This window comes from Ranitomeya imitator, chromosome 4 (genome assembly GCF_032444005.1).
Source record: "Ranitomeya imitator isolate aRanImi1 chromosome 4, aRanImi1.pri, whole genome shotgun sequence".
Lineage (NCBI taxonomy): Eukaryota > Metazoa > Chordata > Amphibia > Anura > Dendrobatidae > Ranitomeya > Ranitomeya imitator.
The window spans coordinates 390,076,259-390,099,829 of NC_091285.1; positions in this window are offsets into that span (position 1 = coordinate 390,076,259).

Sequence of the window (23,571 nt, forward strand, 5' to 3'; positions counted from 1 at the left end):
CTTATACACTATGTAATCTGGAGATTTCCATTCAGCAGTCATTCCAGCATCATTCCCTTAAATATGCCAGAAATGGTGAAACATGTTGGGGAGGTAGCTGGTTATATGTTTTAAATAGCAAGATTTGAACTGGTCCTAATAGGCAGTGAATGGAGGTCCACGGCCGCACAAAGCAGGAGATATAACAATGAATCTATAGGATTAAGAGCTACCGTAGTGCAAAACCAATATTAAGGAAGGAAAATCAAACTAATCAGCCCACAGCAACGAATCCTAAACCTATTGTCGAGAAAAAAGATCAACAACAATATACAGTATCAAAATAAATACATTATGATAATAAATTCTATCAATATCACACTATTAAGTGTTTATAATAAAAATAGATACATCCAGCAATTGTGGATATTGAATCACGGACTGTGGTGTACAAAACATGTATGGATCTATAAAATGATAGGTATATCAAATCCCCATATTACTTTTCAAGACAAATAGAAATCCGTACAGTGACCAATAAAAACATTGTGGTTTTATAAATGCACTCATATTAATATATTAATCTATAAAATAAAAGTAAATTTTTAGTACTCATAGAATCTTTAGTTAGGGTTTATTTGCCATTGCAATTTGTAAACAAGTATCTAATACCCTATGCTGATTCTTCATAAACAAGTGAAGGTGTCTGTAATCACACCCCTTGTGGTGATAAACATACAATCCAACAGTATAATTATTTTGGTTGTTTAATGACTGATAGTAAAGTGCATATAGGGCAGAACAATATTCCTGGAGCAGAACAATATTGTATCATACAATTATTAGGTTCTGTAGAAGGACGTAGATCTGGGGATTTATTATAATGGAATATAGGCTGAACTGGATGGACAAATGTCTTTTTTCGGCCATACTAACTATGTTACTATGTTAGACCATAATGGTCAAATAACACAGTCTGACATCCTAGGTCTTATTCATTTTGGACCTATTTAGGGTATTATTACCTTGCTACATTATAGCCTGTTACTATTCCACCTTGCCACCTATTTTACTTGAGTACTATCCTTTTTTGATTGTCTCCTCATACATGTTTCATGTCTTTATTTTTGTGATTCAGGTTTTTGATACAAGATGTGCTGAATCGTTAATAAAAAAATCATTTATTTTTAAATATTATTTTCTCAGTGGTGTGTTTTCCGTACTTTGTATCCAATGTCTAGGTTGTATACTTATAACACACCCATTTTTCTGATTATGATGGGAATAATGTTTTCTTTACCTTAAGATCCCTGATAGATTACTGATATGTTTATGGACATTTGGTTTGTTACTCTTCCATCTCATTTTTGTATTGCTGAATCCTGCTAGTATGGCGTGTTCAAAAAGTTTTGGCCATGCTAAACATTCCGAAGTGGTGGCGGTGCCTCAGGCTCCAATGTCGAATTCCTCCTTCACCTCTGCGTTGATCTTCAACTGATCCTCCGCTGTCAGGTAGGAAAGCCCTCAGTAGTTTCTTGACCAACGTGTGCTTGTGTTCACGCATTTTGCGATCACGTTCCAATGATTGTATGTTGTCCTTGTAGTTGGGATCCAGCAGGATGGCTACCTAATAATTTGCACTGATAACAATACAGGAAATTCAGCGGTCATTACTAAGGTTAAGCACCCTGTATTGGCTCATGTGTGCCAGGCTGCCCAGAGGCAAAGACAAGCTGTCGTCGGTGGGAGGTGTATTGTCTGGATGCTCTGAATCTCTCCAACCATGCTCCAGTGAAGCCTGAAAGTGGATTTGAACACCACCTTGTTGTGGATATAGTGGTTTCTCCTCCTCATTCTCCCAAACTGTTCCCTGGCTGTACTGTTGGGTACCTGGCTGCCCTTAGGACAGTAACCCACTCTCCAAGCCATGTGTGGACAACAGGCCTTATAACGCTGTGATTTGATCCTGCTCTTCCTGCTCCTGTTCCTCCTGTGCCACCACCTTATCTATCACCACCTGAGTTGTCATCAGCCATATAAGTGGTATAGTAGCGCTGATGATAGTGTCATCAGCGCTCGCCATATTGTTTGAAAATTCAAAGCAGCACAACAAAGCCCACTCATCGTTGGAGAAGTTGTGGTGTTGCAGAGCAATTCACCCATGTGTGCTGCAGCTGAAACTTCACCATTGCCTGCTGCTGCTCAAAGTGCAGCATATGCAAGATAGAATTCCACTTTGTTGGTGCGTCACATATTAGCAAATGAGCAGGAAGACAGAAGTGATGCTGACGCGTACAGTTGAGCAGCAGCCGAGTTACAGTGGTGATAGCGCTCACACACTGCCCGAACCTTCAGCAGCAGCACTGCAGAACCAAGTTCAGCACATATGTCAGGCAATACATGTGTCAAACTGGCTATGGCCAGAACTGCTGCGACAGTTCTCCCAGTATCACACACTAAGAGGCCGGACTTGAGCTTCACTGGCACCAACCATCCATTGATCCCCAACCTTAGCTCCTGCACAGTGTAGGATTTATCCTACAAAACACAGGAGTTTAAGAACATCCTGTCGTAGTTACCCTAGGCTATGCTGAAGTCCATTGGGCAGGTTTTACTGTGACCGAATGAAGAGGTGGTCGAGGAAGCGGAGTAAGAGGAGGAGGAAACCTGGTCAGAGAAATTTCCAGCAATCCTTAGTGGTGGTAGGATATACGCTAGAACGTCTTCTTTCTCTGGCCCATTCACCACTACATTATCCCTGTGGGCAGTTAGGGAGATGTAATGTCCCTGGCCGTGCTTACTGGACCACGTGTCAGTGGTTATGTGGACCTTGCCTCTGGTGACATTGCGCAATGCGCACATTATTTTGTTTGCAACATGTGTGCGCAGAGCAGGGATGGCACTTCTGGAAAAGTTACGGTGGCTGGAAATAAGAAAATACTGCGAGACAACCCTCGCCATCAGTATTTTTGAACTATCGTCTCCACCAGCTGGAATGGCAGCATTTCAAAGGCCAGTAATATTGAAATGCTATAATTCAGGACCATGGCTCATAGGTGACTAGGGGGGTATCTCCTCTTTCGCTCGAGGGTTTGGGGGATGGAAATCTGAACACTTCCATGGGACAGTGTGGAGATGCTCAGTGACACTGGTGGTAGTGCTATCATATACTCTCTTTGCAGAGAGGCAGGTGGCATTGTTGATCATAGTAACATAGTAACATAGTTAGTAAGGCCAAAAAAAGACATTTGTCCATCCAGTTCAGCCTATATTCCATCATAATAAATCCCCAGATCTACGTCCTTCTACAGAACCTAATTGTATGATACAATATTGTTCTGCTCCAGGAAGACATCCAGGCCTCTCTTGAACCCCTCGACTGAGTTCGCCATCACCACCTCCTCAGGCAAGCAATTCCAGATTCTCACTGCCCTAACAGTAAAGAATCCTCTTCTATGTTGGTGGAAAAACCTTCTCTCCTCCAGACGCAAAGAATGCCCCCTTGTGCCCGTCACCTTCCTTGGTATAAACAGATCCTCAGCGAGATATTTGTATTGTCCCCTTATATACTTATACATGGTTATTAGATCGCCCCTCAGTCGTCTTTTTTCTAGACTAAATAATCCTAATTTCGCTAATCTATCTGGGTATTGTAGTTCTCCCATCCCCTTTATTAATTTTGTTGCCCTCCTTTGTACTCTCTCTAGTTCCATTATATCCTTCCTGAGCACCGGTGCCCAAAACTGGACACAGTACTCCATGTGCGGTCTAACTAGGGATTTGTACAGAGGCAGTATAATGCTCTCATCATGTGTATCCAGACCTCTTTTAATGCACCCCATGATCCTGTTTGCCTTGGCAGCTGCTGCCTGGCACTGGCTGCTCCAGGTAAGTTTATCATTAACTAGGATCCCCAAGTCCTTCTCCCTGTCAGATTTACCCAGTGGTTTCCCATTCAGTGTGTAATGGTGACATTGATTCCTTCTTCCCATGTGTATAACCTTACATTTATCATTGTTAAACCTCATCTGCCACCTTTCAGCCCAAGTTTCCAACTTATCCAGATCCATCTGTAGCAGAATACTATCTTCTCTTGTATTAACTGCTTTACATAGTTTTGTATCATCTGCAAATATCGATATTTTACTGTGAGGGAGGAAGAGGTCGAGACCACAGCACAAGAGGGAGCATCATGCAAACAACTGTTCGTTTGTTGTTTGGACATTCCCTGAAGAAATGCCACTCCTGGATGCTCTTATAAGTTGGCTTTCGTGCACTGATTTTAGAGGCAGAGTGGCAGCCGACATACTGGTTAGGGGCCAACCTCTGTGCCTTTGCACCCTGTTCCCTCTTTTGCTGTGCTGCTGTGGGGTCTAGGATGTCATCATCCTCAACATGATCTTCCAACCATACCTCACCCCTGACCTCCTTGCTCAAAGCAGAAATACACTGCAGTTGACAACTTTGTTTCGTCATCTTCAGACATATGCTGCACTGGTCCACTGCCCGTTTGCACTAGCTCTCCCCACGTGCACCTCCTCCAACTTAATAAGTGGTTGGGAGTCAGTACACTTTTCCACTTCTAGTGCCATGTTAAGTGGATGGGCCACAGAACCCCAGCCAGCAGAGTCATCAAAAAGCAGAAGAGACTGATACATGACTTGGGGCTAAAGCTGCTTGGCTGATTTGCAAGGGGGTGAGGTGGAATCCAGAAAACCATGGTCCTCAGAAGCCAACTCTGCACTTTCTGCAGTGGTTCGGGTGGAAGATAATTTGAAGGAACTGGAGCCCTTTTCAGCCATTCAATCCAACACCTTTGGAGTAGATTTGTATCAAAACCACTGGTGCTTGACACAGTAAACCTGGTGTTAGCTGCCTAGTTTGATGGACAACTGAAATTTATTGTTGAAAGTTATGAGTTAGAATTAAAAAAAATGTCCAAACAAACCAAGGGTTTTATGAATGTGCAATAATCCAAGTGAGATTATCTGGAGGTAAGGTTCAGTTATGCTATTCATGTGCCAATGCTTGCAATAAAAGGTTGGTGACCTATATGGAGAAATTGACACCAAATAGAGAGGTAGACTGCTATGCAGTCCCTAACTTACAGATAATGAATAGTGTGCAGGGGTATTACATGCTCCTGTTGCTATGTGGGGAAGCGTGTCCCAATACCTGGGTATCGGCATGGATGAGAAGATGTGCCGTGTAACACTGATCATGCCGCAGTGTCGCTGGAGGTTGTGCTGATCCACTCAATGAGGCTAAAAGAGTCCAAAGTACATGCACTGCTGAACGAGCAGCTGTAAAGCTGTGGACCTTGGTGAGAGCACGCGGTTTTGTTCTTGTTGCTAGAGTTTCATGCTGGAGGTTGACAATGACCGTGATCTCTCTGTAGTCTGTCATAGAGATATGTGAAGATTCCGTGGTATGTTGGTCCTAGATAGGGAGACCCCCTGGACTGTGGGATGTGGATACACGTGGCGGTTATTCAGGTATACAAGTTCATAAGCAAGTGCCATGCAGTAATTCAGAGAGACTGGTGCAGCCCCGACCACTGGCAAGTGTAGAGGGATTCACTGCCAGTTGAGCCGAACGGTGGTACACCGCTAATGGACAAGATAGTGGCGTAACTCCCATGCGAGTAAAGACTGGGACTTTTTAACATCTTTTGGCCTTACTAATCATGCAGTATTCAGGCCCTATGAAAGAACGCATGAGGTCCTGTCACCTGCATGCACCAGAGAAAAGTGTTGCATTTGGGCATGAAGCAGGCACAGAACAACCATGTCCTCTCCCTGCACCAGCTACACCACCACCATCAGCAGCTACACCAGCACTACCATGGCCTCGCCCACATCTCCTGTTTGATGCTCTCCTCATTTTTAAAAGTGGTTTTTCTGCACTCTACAAAGAGTTGGTGGAAGAGTAATTTTATTTGTCTGCCCCAGTACTAGAAAAGACACCATAGTTCAGAAAAATTATTTGATTTTCCCTACAAATGGCTACTGAGATGAACTTTTTGTCCCACATTACTAGAAAACACACAGTGGTCCAGAAAAATGATTTGTGTGCCCTATAAATGGCAGCAAGATAGCTGCTGAGATTTACTTATTTTCCATACTACTAGAAAACATACAGTAATCCAGAAAAATTACGGTAGTTTTTGCCCTAAAAATGGCAACGTGATGGCTACTGACACTTAGGGTATTTTTCCACGTGCAGGAAACGCTGTGTGTCTGACGCTGCATAGAGCCGCAGCGTCAGACACGCAGCGTCCAGATGTTACAGCATAGTGGAGGGGATTTAATGAAATCCCGTCTCCACTATGCGTGGTAACACGCACGCGGCGGCCCTGCGACTCGCAGCATGTCCGTATATCTTGCGGCGACGCTGCGTCGCCGCAAGATATAGCACAGGGCCCTATGGTGGGGAGCGATGATCCCGGATGTGTGCTATGAACACATCCGGCATCATCGCGGCCCAGAAAGGGGGCGGGGCTTACCGCAGAGCGGGTTTGCCGCCCCGACGATACCGCCGGCCATCCTGAACGTGGACACGCAGCCTTACAGTATTTAATTGCCACACTACTAGAAAACACACATTGCTTAAAAAAAGGTTTGCTCGTCCTATAAATGGCTGCTGAGGTTTATATATTTGCTACACTACTAGAAAACACACAGCAGTCTAAAAAAATGTTTGCACTGCAAATGGCAACAAAACAGCTGCTGAGATTTCTTTATTTGCCATACTGCTAGAAAAAAACACATCGGTTTAGAGAAAATACATGTTTGCCCTACAAATGGCTGCTGAGTATTATTTATTTGTCATACTACTAGAAAACACAGTCCAGAAAAATTGTTTGCCCTTCAAATGACAACGAGACGGCTGCTGAGTAGAATAATTTTTACTCACGCTGCTTGTACAGACACGACTGCAGAGTACACACAGCAGCTTTTGGCACAATACTCCCACAAACAGGGTTGTAATGTACACACAGCATTTTTTAAAACAGTATTCGCAAAAATATGGGTTGCAGAGTACACACTGTGGGTTTTGGAACAGCAGTCTCATAGGAGGGGTTGCAGAGTACACACAGTAGCTTTTGGCACAGTACTACCACAGGCGGGGGCTGCAGAGTATACACAACAGCACAGTACTCCCACAGGTGGGGTGGCAAAGTACCCACCAAAATGAAAGGCATAGTACTCTCATAGGCAAGGATGCGAAGTACACAAAGAGGATTAAAGGCACAGAACTCCCATATGTGGGGTTGCAGAGCACACAAAGCAACTTTTGACACAGTACTCCCACAGGCAAAGTTGCAGAGTACACACAGCAGCTTTTGGCACACTGCACCACTGAGTACAGTGCAGAGTACAGTGGATTTGTGGCAGAGTTCGCTACCTAACACTGTCCCTCATTCCAGCTGCATCCTATCCTACACTAAGCAGAGCAAAATGGAGGCAGCACCCGTGATCCGGGATTTATGCAGTCCATATCTCATGTTGCGCCTGCCAATCACAGCCATGCCAATATTTTCTCATGACTGTAATGGTTCCAGAAGTGTTCACAGCCTAAAATCTTGTTGACTACCCGTTCTGCAGCCTTCCAATTTCATTAGACATCTAAACCCAAACAGTAAACTATACATCCTGTGAACAGTATTTGGGGTTTGAAATTGGACACTATGTGTTCAGTATGGACCCTGTTGTGAATTCTGTGGCAGAGCTCCCTCCTGTGGTCACAAGTGGTACTTCGGCTGATTCTCTCTGTGAGCTTCCATTGGTGGAGGAAAGTGGTACTGCGGCTTCTGAGTTTCCTTCCTCAGGTGATGTGGTGAAGTCGTTAGGTGCTGCTCTATTTAACTCCACCTAGTGCTTTGATCCTGGCCTCTAGTCAATGTTCTAGTATTGGACCTGTTTCCTCCTGGATCGTTCCTGTGGCCTGCTGCTCTGCATAGCTAAGTTCTGCTTTGCTATTTTGTTTGCTGTTTTTTTCTGTCCAGCTTGTCTATTTGTTTTTTCCTGCTAGCTGGAAGCTCTGGGACGCAGAGGGTGTACCTCCGTGCCGTTAGTTCGGTACGGAGGGTCTTTTTGCCCCCTTTGCGTGGTTTTTGTAGGGTTTTGTGTTGACCGCACAGTTACCTTTCCTATCCTCGCTCTGTTCAGAAAGTCGGGCCTCACTTTGCTAAATCTATTTCATCTCTACGTTTGTCTTTTCATCTTAACTCACAGTCATTATATGTGGGGGCTGCCTTTTCCTTTAGGGTATTTCTCTGAGGCAAGGTAGGCTTATTTTCTATCTTCAGGCTAGCTAGTTTCTCAGGCTGTGCCGAGTTGCATAGGGAGCGTTAGGCGCAATCCATGGCTGCCTCTAGTGTGGTTGGAGAGGATTAGGGATTGCGGTCAGAAGAGTTCCCACGTCTCAGAGCTCGTTCTATGTTTTTGGGTTATTGTCAGGTCACTGTATGTGCTCTGACCTCTATGTCCATTGTGGTACTGAATTACCTTATCATAACAGTACTGGAGGCCCAAAGTACTAATGATTCTCAATAGAGGGAAAAAAGAAGTTCTGAGACCATTTTTTTTTCTCTGCACTGTGTTTTGCCTTTTTTTTCCCCTAGACATTTGGGTGGTTCAGGACACAGGTGTATCGATGGACATTAAAGGTCTGTCTTCATGTGTGGATCAGCTCACGGCAAGAGTACAAAATATTCAAGACTTTGTGGTTCAGAATTCTATGTTAGAACCGAGAATTCCTATTCCTGATTTGTTTTTTGGAGATAGAACTAAATTTCTGAGTTTCAAAAATAATTGTAAACTATTTCTAGCTTTGAAACCTAGCTCCTCTGGTGATCCAGTTCAACAAATTAGGGTCATTATTTCTTTTTTACGTGGCGACCCTCAGGACTGGGCATTTTCTCTTGCGCCAGGAGATCCTGCATTAAGTAATATCGATGTGTTTTTCCTTGCTCTCGGATTGCTGTACGATGAACCTAATTCAGTGGATCAGGCAGAGAAAAATTTGCTGGCTCTGTGTCAGGGTCAGGATGAGATAGGGGTATATTGTCAGAAATTTAGAAAGTGGTCCGTACTCACTCAATGTAATGAAGGTGTGCTCGCAGCTATTTTCAGAAAGGGTCTCTCTGAAGCCCTTAAGGATGTCATGGTGGGATTTCCTATGCCTGCTGGTCTGAATGAGTCTATGTCTTTGGCCATTCAGATCGGTCGACACTTGCGTGAGAGTAAATCTGTGCACCATTTGGCGGTATTACCTGAGCTTAAACCTGAGCCTATGCAGTGCAATAGGACTTTGACCAGAGTTGAACGGCAAGAACATAGACGTCTGAATGGGCTGTGTTTCTACTGTGGTGATTCCACTCATGCTATCTCTGATTGTCCTAAGCGCACTAAGCGGTTCGCTAGGTCTGCCACCATTGGTATGGTACAGTCAAAATTTCTTCTGTCCGTTACCTTGATCTGCTCTTTGTCATCGTATACTGTCATGGCATTTGTGGATTCAGGCGCTGCCCTGAATTTGATGGACTTGGAGTATGCTAGGCGTTGTGGGTTTTTCTTGGAGCCCTTGCAGTGTCCTATTCCATTGAGAGGAATTGATGCTACGCCTTTGGCCAAGAATAAGCCTCAGTACTGGACCCAGCTGACCATGTGCATGGCTCCTGCACATCAGGAGGTTATTCGCTTTCTGGTGTTGCATAATCTGCATGATGTGGTCGTGTTGGGGTTGCCATGGCTACAAGTCCATAATCCAGTATAAGATTGGAAATCCATGTCTGTGTCCAGCTGGGGTTGTCAGGGGGTACATGGTGATGTCCCATTTCTGACTATTTCGTCATCCACCACTTCTGAGGTTCCAGCGTTCTTGTCTGATTACCGGGATGTATTTGATGAGCCCAAGTCCGATACCCTACCTCCGCATAGGGATTGTGATTGTGCTATCGATTTGATTCCTGGTAGTAAATTCCCAAAAGGTCGACTGTTTAATTTATCTGTGCCTGAGCACGCCGCTATGCGCAGTTATGTGAAGGAGTCCTTGGAGAAGGGGCATATTCACCCGTCATCGTCGCCATTAGGAGCAGGGTTCTTTTTTGTAGCCAAGAAGGATGGTTCGCTGAGACCTTGTATAGATTACCGCCTTCTAAATAAGATCACGGTTAAATTTCAGTACCCCTTGCCGTTGTTATCTGATTTGTTTGCTCGGATTAAGGGGGCTACTTGGTTCACCAAGATAGATCTTCGTGGTGCGTATAATCTTGTGCGTATTAAGCGAGGCGATGAATGGAAAACTGCATTTAATACGCCCAAGGGCCATTTTGAGTATCTAGTAATGCCATTCGGACTTACCAATGCTCCATCAGTGTTTCAGTCCTTTATGCATGACATCTTCCGAGAGTACCTGGATAAATTCCTGATTGTGTACTTGGATGACATTTTGATCTTCTCGGATGATTGTGAGTCTCATGTGAAGCAGGTCAGAATGGTGTTTCAGGTCCTACGTGCTAATTCTTTGTTTGTGAAAGGATCAAAGTGTCTCTTTGGTGTTCAGAAGGTTTCATTTTTGGGGTTCATCTTTTCCCCTTCTACTATCGAGATGGACCCTGATAAGGTCCAAGCCATCCATGATTGGACTCAGCCGACATCTCTGAAAAGTCTGCAAAAGTTCATGGGCTTTGCTAATTTTTATCGTCGCTTCATCTGCAATTTTTCTAGTATTGCTAAACCATTGACCGATTTGACCAAGAAGGGTGCTGATGTGGTCAATTGGTCTTCTGCTGCTGTGGAAGCTTTTCAAGAGTTGAAGCGTCGTTTTTCTTCTGCCCCTGTGTTGTGTCAACCAGATGTTTCGCTTCCATTCCAGGTCGAGGTTGATGCTTCTGAGATTGGAGCAGGGGCTGTTTTGTCGCAGAGAAGTTCTGATTGCTCGGTGATGAAACCATGCGCCTTCTTTTCCAGGAAGTTTTCGCCTGCTGAGCGAAATTATGATGTGGGCAATCGAGAGTTGCTGGCCATGAAGTGGGCATTCGAGGAGTGGCGTCATTGGCTTGAAGGAGCTAAGCATCACGTGGTGGTCTTGACTGATCATAAGAACTTGACTTATCTCGAGTCTGCCAAGTGGTTGAATCCTAGACAGGCTCGTTGGTCGCTGTTTTTTGCCCGTTTTGACTTTGTGATTTCGTACCTTCCGGGCTCTAAAAATGTGAAGGCGGATGCTCTGTCTAGGAGTTTTGTGCCCGACTCTCCGGGTTTATCTGAGCCGGCGGGTATCCTCAAAGAGGGAGTAATTGTGTCTGCCATCTCCCCTGATTTGCGGCGGGTGCTGCAAAAATTTCAGGCTAATAAACCTGATCGTTGCCCAGCGGAGAAACTGTTTGTCCCTGATAGGTGGACGAATAAAGTTATCTCTGAGGTTCATTTGAGCTTTCTGAGCTTTAATGGGGATAAATGTAAGGTCATGCACTTGGGTAGAAGTAATAAGATGTATAATTATGTGCTTAATTCTAAAACTCTGGGCAAAACCGTCAATGAAAAAGACCTGGGTGTATGGGTGGATGACAAACTCATATTCAGGGGCCAGTGTCAGGCAGCTGCTACAAAGGCAAATAAAATAATGGGATGCATTAAAAGAGGCATAGATGCTCATGAGGAGAATATAATTTTACCTCTATACAAGTCACTAGTTCGACCACACTTAGAATACTGTGCACAGTTCTGGTCTCCGGTGTTTAAGAACATAGTAGCATAGTAACATAGTTAGTAAGGCCGAAAAAAGACATTTGTCCATCCAGTTCAGCCTATATTCCATCATAATAAATACCCAGATCTACGTCCTTCTACAGAACCTAATAATTGTATGATACAATATTGTTCTGCTCCAGGAAGACATCCAGGCCTCTCTTGAACCCCTCGACTGAGTTCGCCATCACCACCTCCTCAGGCAAGCAATTCCAGATTCTCACTGCCCTAACAGTAAAGAATCCTCTTCTATGTTGGTGGAAAAACCTTCTCTCCTCCAGACGCAAAGAATGCCCCCTTGTGCCCGTCACCTTCCTTGGTATAAACAGATCCTCAGCGAGATATTTGTATTGTCCCCTTATATACTTATACATGGTTATTAGATCGCCCCTCAGTCGTCTTTTTTCTAGACTAAATAATCCTAATTTCGCTAATCTATCTGGGTATTGTAGTTCTCCCATCCCCTTTATTAATTTTGTTGCCCTCCTTTGTACTCTCTCTAGTTCCATTATATCCTTCCTGAGCACCGGTGCCCAAAACTGGACACAGTACTCCATGTGCGGTCTAACTAGGGATTTGTACAGAGGCAGTATAATGCTCTCATCATGTGTATCCAGACCTCTTTTAATGCACCCCATGATCCTGTTTGCCTTGGCAGCTGCTGCCTGGCACTGGCTGCTCCAAGTAAGTTTATCATTAACTAGGATCCCCAAGTCCTTCTCCCTGTCAGATTTACCCAGTGGTTTCCCGTTCAGTGTGTAATGGTGATATTGATTCCTTCTTCCCATGTGTATAACCTTACATTTATCATTGTTAAACCTCATCTGCCACCTTTCAGCCCAAGTTTCCAACTTATCCAGATCCATCTGTAGCAGAATACTATCTTCTCTTGTATTAACTGCTTTACATAGTTTTGTATCATCTGCAAATATCGATATTTTACTGTGTAAACCTTCTACCAGATCATTAATGAATATGTTGAAGAGAACAGGTCCCAATACTGACCCCTGCGGTACCCCACTGGTCACAGCGACCCAGTTAGAGACTATACCATTTATAACCACCCTCTGCTTTCTATCACTAAGCCAGTTACTAAACCATTTACACACATTTTCCCCCAGACCAAGCATTCTCATTTTGTGTACCAACCTCTTGTGCGGCACGGTATCAAACGCTTTGGAAAAATCGAGATATACCACGTCCAATGACTCACCGTGGTCCAGTCTATAGCTTACCTCTTCATAAAAACTGATTAGATTGGTTTGACAGGAGCGATTTCTCATAAACCCATGCTGATATGGAGTTAAACAGTTATTCTCATTGAGATAATCCAGAATAACATCCCTCAGAAACCCTTCAAATATTTTACCAACAATAGAGGTTAGACTTACTGGCCTATAATTTCCAGGTTCACTTTTAGAGCCCTTTTTGAATATTGGCACCACATTTGCTATGCGCCAGTCCTGCGGAACAGACCCTGTCGCTATAGAGTCACTAAAAATAAGAAATAATGGTTTATCTATTACATTACTTAGTTCTCTTAGTACTCGTGGGTGTATGCCATCCGGACCCGGAGATTTATCTATTTTAATCTTATTTAGCCGGTTTCGCACCTCTTCTTGGGTTAGATTGGTGACCCTTAATATAGGGTTTTCATTGTTTCTTGGGATTTCACCTAGCATTTCATTTTCCACCGTGAATACCGTGGAGAAGAAGGTGTTTAATATGTTAGCTTTTTCCTCGTCATCTACAACCATTCTTTCCTCACTATTTTTTAAGGGGCCTACATTTTCAGTTTTTATTCTTTTACTATTGATATAGTTGAAGAACAGTTTGGGATTAGTTTTACTCTCCTTAGCAATGTGCTTCTCTGTTTCCTTTTTGGCAGCTTTAATTAGTTTTTTAGATAAAGTATTTTTCTCCCTATAGTTTTTTAGAGCTTCAATGGTGCCATCCTGCTTTAGTAGTGCAAATGCTTTCTTTTTACTGTTAATTGCCTGTCTTACTTCTTTGTTTAGCCACATTGGGTTTTTCCTATTTCTAGTCCTTTTATTCCCACAAGGTATAAACCGCTTACACTGCCTATTTAGGATGTTCTTAAACATTTCCCATTTATTATCTGTATTCTCATTTCTGAGGATATTGTCCCAGTCTACCAGATTAAGGGCATCTCTAAGCTGTTCAAACTTTGCCTTCCTAAAGTTCAATGTTTTTGTGACTCCCTGACAAGTCCCCCTAGTGAAAGACAGGTGAAACTGCACAATATTGTGGTCGCTATTTCCTAAATGCCCAACCACATGCAGATTTGTTATTCTGTCAGGTCTATTAGATAGTATTAGGTCTAAAAGTGCTGCTCCTCTGGTTGGATTCTGCACCAATTGTGAAAGATAATTTTTCTTGGTTATTAGCAGAAACCTGTTGCCTTTATGGGTTTCACAGGTTTCTGTTTCCCAGTTAATATCCGGGTAGTTAAAGTCCCCCATAACCAGGACCTCATTATGGGTTGCAGCTTCATCTATCTGCTTTAGAAGTAGACTTTCCATGGTTTCTGTTATATTTGGGGGTTTGTAACAGACCCCAATGAGAATTTTGTTACCATTTTTCCCTCCATGAATTTCGACCCATATGGACTCGACATCCTCATTCCCTTCGCTAATATCCTCCCTTAAAGTGGACTTTAGACAAGACTTTACGTAGAGACAAACCCCTCCTCCTCTCCGATTTTTACGATCCTTTCTAAACAGACTGTAACCCTGTAAGTTAACTGCCCAGTCATAGCTTTCATCTAACCATGTCTCGGTTATTCCCACTATGTCAAAGTTACCTGTAGATATTTCTGCTTCTAGTTCTTCCATCTTGTTTGTCAGGCTTCTGGCGTTTGCGAGCATGCAGTTTAGAGGATTTTGTTTTGTTCCAATCTCCTCACTGTGGATTGTTTTAGAAATGTTCTTACCTCCCTTCTGAGTATGTTTTCCTGGGTCGTCTTTGTTCGAGTCTAATGTTTTTCTTCCCGTCCCCTCTTCTTCTAGTTTAACGCCCTCCTGATGAGTGTAGCGAGTCTTCTGGCGAATGTGTGTTTCCCAGGTTTGTTGAGGTGTAGTCCGTCTCTGGCGAGGAGTCCATCATACCAGTAATTCACACCGTGGTCCAGGAATCCAAATCCTTGTTGTCTGCACCATCGTCTTAGCCAGTTGTTTGCATCAAGGATCCTGTTCCATCTCCTGGTGCCATGCCCGTCTACTGGAAGGATAGAAGAAAAAACTACCTGTGCATCCAGTTCCTTTACTTTCTTCCCCAACTCTTCAAAGTCCTTGCAGATTGTCGGTAGGTCCTTCCTTGCCGTGTCATTGGTGCCAACATGTATCAGAAGAAATGGGTGGACGTCCTTGGAGCTGAAGAGCTTTGGTATCCTATCGGTCACATCCTTGATCATCGCACCTGGAAGGCAGCATACTTCTCTTGCAGTTATGTCCGGTCTGCAGATGGCTGCTTCGGTGCCTCTCAGTAGTGAGTCTCCCACCACCACCACTCTTCGTTGCTTCTTGGCTGTACTTTTTGCTGTCACTTGTTGCTGTGTGCCCTTTTCTTTTTTGCTTGCTGGTATTGCTTCATTCTTAGGTGTGCCATCTTCATCCTCTACAAAGATTTGATATCGGTTCTTCAGTTGTGTGGTTGGTGATTTCTCCATGGTCTTCTTGCTTCTTTTGGTCACATGCTTCCACTCATCTGCTTTTGGAGGTTCTCTGACACTTTTTGCACCTTCTGTGACCAGTAGAGATGCTTCTGTTCTGTCTAGAAAGTCTTCATTCTCTTTGATGAGTTTCAAAGTTGCTATTCTTTCTTCCAGACCCCGCACCTTTTCTTCTAAAAGGGCCACTAGTCTACACTTCTGACAGGTGAAATTGGATTCTTCTTCTGGTCGATCTTTGAACATGTAGCACATGCTGCAGCTCACCATGTAGGTTGTCACATCTGCCATGTTGCTCCTAGATCCTGCTGACTTGCTGTGTGTTTTCCTTCTTGTGTAATCTACTCAGCCAAGCTCTCTTGCAATAATGTCCTACAGGCAAAAATTCTTGAGCTTGAATCCCCGGTTTGGTGATGCTTTCGAAGCAGCTGGTCCCGGCTGTACCCAACGATCTTCTAGCTTAGGGAGACTTCGCTTCTCCCAGAAGGCACCTGGAATATGCAAATTAGCCTCCTGAAGCTTGAATCCCCGGTTTGGTGATGCTTTCGAAGCAGCTGGTCCCGGCTGTACCCAACGATCTTCTAGCTTAGGGAGACTTCGCTTCTCCCAGAAGGCACCTGGAATATGCAAATTAGCCTCCTGAAGCTTGAATCCCTGGTTTGGTGATGCTTTCGAAGCAGCTGGTCCCGGCTGTACCCAACGATCTTCTAGCTTAGGGAGACTTCGCTTCTCCCAGAAGGCACCTGGAATATGCAAATTAGCCTCCTGAAACTTGAATCCCTGGTTTGGTGATGCTTTCGAAGCAGCTGGTCCCGGCTGTACCCAACGATCTTCTAGCTTAGGGAGACTTCGCTTCTCCCAGAAGGCACCTGGAATATGCAAATTAGCCTCCTGAAGCTTGAATCCCTGGTTTGGTGATGCTTTCGAAGCAGCTGGTCCCGGCTGTACCCAACGATCTTCTAGCTTAGGGAGACTTCGCTTCTCCCAGAAGGCACCTGGAATATGCAAATTAGCCTCCTGAAGCTTGAATCCCTGGTTTGGTGATGCTTTCGAAGCAGCTGGTCCCGGCTGTACCCAACGATCTTCTAGCTTAGGGAGACTTCGCTTCTCCCAGAAGGCACCTGGAATATGCAAATTAGCCTCCTGAAGCTTGAATCCCTGGTTTGAAAGAAAGACATAGCTGAACTGGAGCGGGTGCAGAGAAGAGCGACCAAGGTTATTAGAGGACTGGGGGGTCTGCAATACCAAGATAGGTTATTACACTTGGGGCTATTTAGTTTGGAAAAACGAAGACTAAGGGGTGATCTTATTTTAATGTATAAATATATGAGGGGACAGTACAAAGACCTTTCTGATGATCTTTTTAATCATAGAACTGAAACAGGGACAAGGGGGCATCCTCTGCGTTTGGAGGAAAAAAGGTTTAAGCATAATAACAGACGCGGATTCTTTACTGTAAGAGCAGTGAGACTATGGAACTCTCTGCCGTATGATGTTGTAATGAGTGATTCATTACTTAAATTTAAGAGGGGACTGGATACCTTTCTGGAAAAGTATAATGTTACAGGGTATATACACTAGATTCCTTGATAGGGCGTTGATCCAGGGAACTAGTCTGATTGCCGTATGTGGAGTCGGGAAGGAATTTTTTTCCCCAATGTGGAGCTTACTCTTTGCCACATGGGTTTTTTTTTGCCTTCCTCTGGATCAACATGTTAGGGCATGTTAGGTTAGGCTATGGGTTGAACTAGATGGACATATAGTCTTCCTTCAACCTTAATAACTATGTAACTATGTAACTATGTAACATTGTTCGGTGTTGGCTGGTCATCCTGGAATCTTTGGTACCAGAGAGTTAGTGGCTAGATCCTTTTGGTGGCCATCTCTGTCGCGGGATGTGCGTTCTTTTGTGCAGTCCTGTGGGATTTGTGCTCGGGCTAAGCCCTGCTGTTCTCGTGCCAGTGGGTTGCTTTTGCCCTTGCCGGTCCCGAAGAGGCCTTGGACACATATCTCTATGGATTTTATTTCAGATCTTCCCGTCTCTCAAAAGATGTCAGTCATTTGGGTGGTCTGTGATCGCTTCTCTAAGATGGTCCATTTGGTACCCTTGTCTAAATTACCTTCCTCCTCTGATTTGGTGCCATTGTTCTTCCAGCATGTGGTTCATTTACATGGCATTCCAGAGAATATCGTTTCTGACAGAGGTTCCCAGTTTGTTTCGAGGTTTTGGCGAGCCTTTTGTGGTAGGATGGGCATTGACTTGTCTTTTTCCTCGGCTTTCCATCCCCAGACTAATGGCCAGACCGAACGAACCAATCAGACCTTGGAAACATATCTGAGATGCTTTGTTTCTGCTGATCAGGATGACTGGGTGTCCTTTTTGCCTTTGGCTGAGTTCGCCCTTAATAATCGGGCCAGCTCGGCTACCTTGGTTTCGCCGTTTTTCTGCAACTCTGGGTTCCATCCTCGTTACTCTTCAGGGCAGGTTGAGTCTTTGGACTGTCCTGGTGTGGATACTGTGGTGGACAGGTTGCAGCAGATTTGGACTCATGTAGTGGACAATTTGACCTTGTCCCAGGAGAAGGCTCAACGTTTCGCTAATCGCAGACGCTGTGTGGGTCCCCGACTTCGTGTTGGGGATTTGGTTTGGTTATCTTCTCGTCATATTCCTATGAAGGTTTCCTCTCCTAAGTTTAAACCTCGTTTCATTGGTCCGTATAGGATTTCTGAGGTTCTTAATCCTGTGTCTTTTCGTCTGACCCTTCCAGATTCTTTTTCCATACATAACGTATTCCATAGGTCATTGTTGCGGAGATACGTGGCACCTATGGTTCCATCTGTTGATCCTCCTGCCCGGTTAAATGGAAGGGTTATGCTCAGGAAGATAATTCCTGGGTCTTTGCCTCTGATGTCCATGCTCCCGATCTTGTTCGTGCCTTTCATATGGCTCATCCTGGTCGTCCTGGGGGCTCTGGTGAGGGTTCGGTGACCCCTCCTCAAGGGGGGGTACTGTTGTGAATTCTGTGGCAGAGCTCCCTCCTGTGGTCACAAGTGGTACTTCGGCTGATTCTCTCTGTGAGCTTCCGTTGGTGGAGGAAAGTGGTACTGCGGCTTCTGAGTTTCCTTCCTCAGGTGATGTGGTGAAGTCGTTAGGTGCTGCTCTATTTAATTCCACCTAGTGCTTTGATCCTGGCCTCCAGTCAATGTTCTAGTATTGGACCTGTTTCCTCCTGGATCGTTCCTGTGGCCTGCTGCTCTGCATAGCTAAGTTCTGCTTTGCTATTTTGTTTGCTGTTTTTTTCTGTCCAGCTTGTCTATTTGTTTTTTCCTGCTAGCTGGAAGCTCTGGGACGCAGAGGGTGTACCTCCGTGCCGTTAGTTCGGTACGGAGGGTCTTTTTGCCCCCTTTGCGTGGTTTTTGTAGGGTTTTGTGTTGACCGCAAAGTTGCCTTTCCAATCCTCGCTCTGTTCAGAAAGTCGGGCCTCACTTTGCTAAATCTATTTCATCTCTACGTTTGTCTTTTCATCTTAACTCACAGTCATTATATGTGGGGGCTGCCTTTTCCTTTGGGGTATTTCTCTGAGGCAAGGTAGGCTTATTTTCTATCTTCAGGCTAGCTAGTTTCTCAGGCTGTGCCGAGTTGCATAGGGAGAGTTAGGCGCAATCCACGGCTGCCTCTAGTGTGGTTGGAGAGGATTAGGGATTGCGGTCAGCAGAGTTCCCACGTCTCAGAGCTCGTTCTATGTTTTTGGGTTATTGTCAGGTCACTGTATGTGCTCTGACCTCTATGTCCATTGTGGTACTGAATTACCTTATCATAACAGGACCCTAAACTTTACAGTTCGATTTCGCTCATCATTACTCAACAACATCTAATGCTGCTTGTTTCTGGAAAAATAAAACCATGGAGTCAAAGTCATCATTATGAATGAAGAAAAATTACCAGAGAGGTGTAATTTCCAAAATGGGGTCACGTGAAGGGGGATTCTGCTCTTCTCACACTTAGGAACTATATATATGGCATGTGCAAACTAAACTAGGAAAATGTGTGCTCCAAGAGTCAACTAGCGTTCCATCTTTCTCGAGTCTAGCCGTGTGGCTAAGCAAAACTGTACAGCCACATATGGGGTATTGTCAAATTCAGCAGAAATTGTGGGACAAAATGTAGTGCCATTTTCCTCCATTTCCCCATGTGAAAATTTTAAACTCGGGCTAAAACAAGATTTTAGTGCTAAAAATGTAAATATGTTTTCTTTACCACCCAATGGTTTAAAATTATGTGACACACCTGTGGTGTTATAATACTCACTGCACCTCAGATGAATTAATTGAGAGGTGTAGTTTGTAAAATTGGGTCACTTATGGTGGGACTTTGCTGTTCTGGCAACTCAAGAGCTGTGTCATCGTGACTAGTGTTGAGTAGAGTTGAGCGACCTTGACCTTTTTAGAGTCGAGCCGGGTTTCGCGAAACCCGACTATCTCAAAAGTCGAGTCGAGTGGAATCGGACGATTATCACGAAAAGTCGGGGATCGACCGAAACACGAAACCCAATGCAAGTCAATGGGGGAGCATAGTCGGCAGTGAGTAGAGGCCAGGAAAACATGTACAGAGCCCATTGTATTGGCAAAAACATCCATTCTTGCTACTGAAGCTTGTCAATCGTAATTTAGCTTATAATAATTGTAAGGCATTGGAAATTGGGGGTCATTTGGCTAAAGTTGTGGGGGGGTAGGTTCAAGCAATTAGTGGGCCAAGGACATCTGGACCATGTCACGGCAGTGGAGCAGGGAGAGGTAAGTATTTCAACTTTGCAAGTGCTGTGATCCTGAGCAAGCAGGGGGGGCCCACCCGTTGGCATTGGCACTGGCACAGGGCCCCTCAAAGTACAGCGGTGTGTTTGCATGGCGGGGGCGCCTCCCACCGGCAGCAACACTTTTGCGTACTATGAGAGGCCCTGTGCCAGTGACGTCGCCAACGAGTATTCCTCCCCCCACCTGATGAAGGAACCTGCACCTTCATCTGCACCTTCCTCTTTGTCCCCGTGTAATGTGGTATGGTATGCGGGAAGGGGGACCTGACTTTCAGCAGGGTCACAATCTTGCAGTGTAGCGTGCACGGGGAATGTTGCGTTATGGGTCAATGTACCAGCAGACTCACCTATCACTGGCTGGGCAATGGGCAGGATGAGGGGGAAACAGATATGGGCCCAAAGAATAAAGTGGGCTAAATGCAGTTCAAAATTGGTAACAGGACTAACCAGGGGGCATTGCTTTGTTCAGTGGAGGACAACTGGAATGAGAGGCTGACACAGAGAGTAGGCCCAAATAAGTAAGTATTCTAAATGCAGTTCAAAATTGGCAACAGTAGTAAACCGGCGGCACAGCTTTGTTCACTGGAGGAGAACAGCAAGGAGCGGCAGACACAGATAGAAGGCCCCAACCCAACTAGTAGGCCTAATGCAGTGTTGTTTTCAACAACTACTAAACGAGAGTCGGAAGATCGAAGCAATGGAGAGGAAACCTGGGGAAGACCTTGGAGTGGAACACACCGTCTCTACACCCCATACCCAATTTGTAGGCCTAATGCAGTGTCGTTTTCAACAACTACTAAACAAGAGTCAGAAGATCGAAGCAATGGAGAGGAAACCTGGGGAACACCTTGGAGTGGAACACACCGTCTCTACACCCCATACCCAATTTGTAGGCCTAATGCAGTGTAGTTTTCAACAACTACTAAACGAGAGTCGGAAGATCGAAGCAATGGAGAGGAAACCTGCGGAACACCTTGGAGTGGAACACACCGTCTCTACACCCCATACCCATTTTGTAGGCCTAATGCAGTGTAATTTTCAACAACTACTAAACGAGAGTCGAAAGACCGAAGCAATGGAAAGGAAACCTGGGAAACACCTTGGAGTGGAACACACCGTCTCTACACCCCATACCCAATTTGTAGGCCTAATGCAGTGTAGTTTTCAACAACTACTAAACGAGAGTCGGAAGACCGAAGCAATGTAGACGAAACCTGGGGAACACCTTGGAGTGGAACACACCGTCTCTACACCCCATACCCAATTTGTAGGCCTAATGCAGTGTAGTTTTCAACAACTACTAAACGAGAGTCGGAAGACCGAAGCAATGGAGAGGAAACCTGGGGAACACCTTGGAGTTGAACACACCGTCTCTACACCCCATACCCAATTTGTAGGTCTAATGCAGTGTAGTTTTCAACAACTACTAAATGAGAGTCGGAAAATCGAAGCAATGGAGAGGAAACCTGGGGAACACCTTGGAGTGGAACACACCGTCTCTACACCCCATACCCAATTTGTAGGCCTAATGCAGTGTAGTTTTCAACAACTACTAAACGAGAGTCGGAAGACCGAAGCAATGGATGGAAACCTGGGGAACACCTTGGAGTGGAACACACCGTCTCTACACCCCATACCCAATTTGTAGGCCTAATGCAGTGTAGTTTTCAACAATTACTAAATGAGAGTCAGAAGATCGAAGCCATGTAGACGAAACCTGGGGAACACCTTGGAGTGGAACACACCGTCTCTACACCCCATACCCAATTTGTAGGCCTAATGCAGTGTAGTTTTCAACAACTACTAAACGAGAGTCGGAAGACCGAAGCAATGGAGACGAAACCTGGGGAACACCTTGGAGCGGCAGACACCGTTAGTAGGCCCTACCAAAGTAGTAGCCCCAATGCAGTTTTCAAATTCCTAGAGGCTGAAAACAAGACTATTGACGCTCAGCTTTTTTCAAAGGAGGACAGCTGTATTGAGTGGCGCAGACAGACACAGGTAGTAGGCCTTAAACCAAAAATGTGGCTCAATGCAGTTTAAAAAAGGTTACAGGGGTACACAGGCAGCATTGGTCTGGTCAGTGGAGGACAATTTCAATTATGGACTGCAGACAGACTTTGTACGCCTACTATTAAAAAAAGAATGCTCTATGCAATTAAAAATAGTTTCCAGGGGTCCACGGGCAGCAGTGGTGTGGTCAGTGGAGGAGAATTTGAAGGAGGGACCGCAGACAGGCGTAGTAGGCCTAACATAACAAAATTAGGCTGTAGGCACTTTAAAATTGGTTCCAGGGGTACACGGGCAGCAGTAGACAGGTCACTGGAAGACTAGTGGAAGGAGGGACCACAGACAGGCGTAGTAGGCCTAACATAATAAAATATGGCTGTAGGCACTTTAAAATTGGTTCCAGGGGTACACGGGCAGCAGTGGTCTGGTCAGTGGAGGACTAGTGGAAGGAGGGACCGCAGACAGGCTTCGAAGGCCTAACATAATAAAATTGGGCTGTAGGCACTTTATAATTGGTTCCAGGGGTACACGGGCAGCTCTAGATAGGTCACTGGAGGACTAGTGGAAGGAGGGACCGCAGACAGGCGTAGTAGGCCTAACATAATAAAATATGGCTGTAGGCACTTTAAAATTGGTTCCAGGGGTACACGGGCAGCAGTGGTCTGGTCACTGGAGGACAAGTGTAAGGAGGGACCGCAGACAGGCTTCGAAGGCCTAACATAATAAAATTGGTTCTGTAGGCACTTTAAAATTGGTTCCTGGGGTACACGGGCAGCAGTAGACAGGTCACTGGAGGACTATTGGAAGGAGGGACCGCAGACAGGCGTAGTAGGCCTAACATAATAAAATATGGCTGTAGACACTTGGAATTCTCTTGCAGGGGTACACAGGCAGCATTGGTGTTGTCAGCGGAGGAGTATTGAAAGGAGGGACCGCAGACAGGCGTACTAGGCCTAACATAACAAAATTAGGCTGTAGGCACTTTAAAATTGGTTCCAGGGGTACACGGGCAGCAGTGGTCTGGTCAGTGGAGGACTAGTGGAAGGAGGGACCGCAGACAGGCTTCGAAGGCCTAACATAATAAAATTGGGCTGTAGGCACTTTATAATTGGTTCCAGGGGTACATGGGCAGCAGTAGACAGGTCACTGGAGGACTAGTGGAAGGAGGGACCACAGACAGGCGTAGTAGGCCTAACATAATAAAATATGGCTGTAGGCACTTTAAAATTGGTTCCAGGGGTACACGGGCAGCAGTGGTCTGGTCAGTGGAGGACTAGTGGAAGGAGGGACCACAGACAGGCTTCGAAGGCCTAACATAATAAAATTG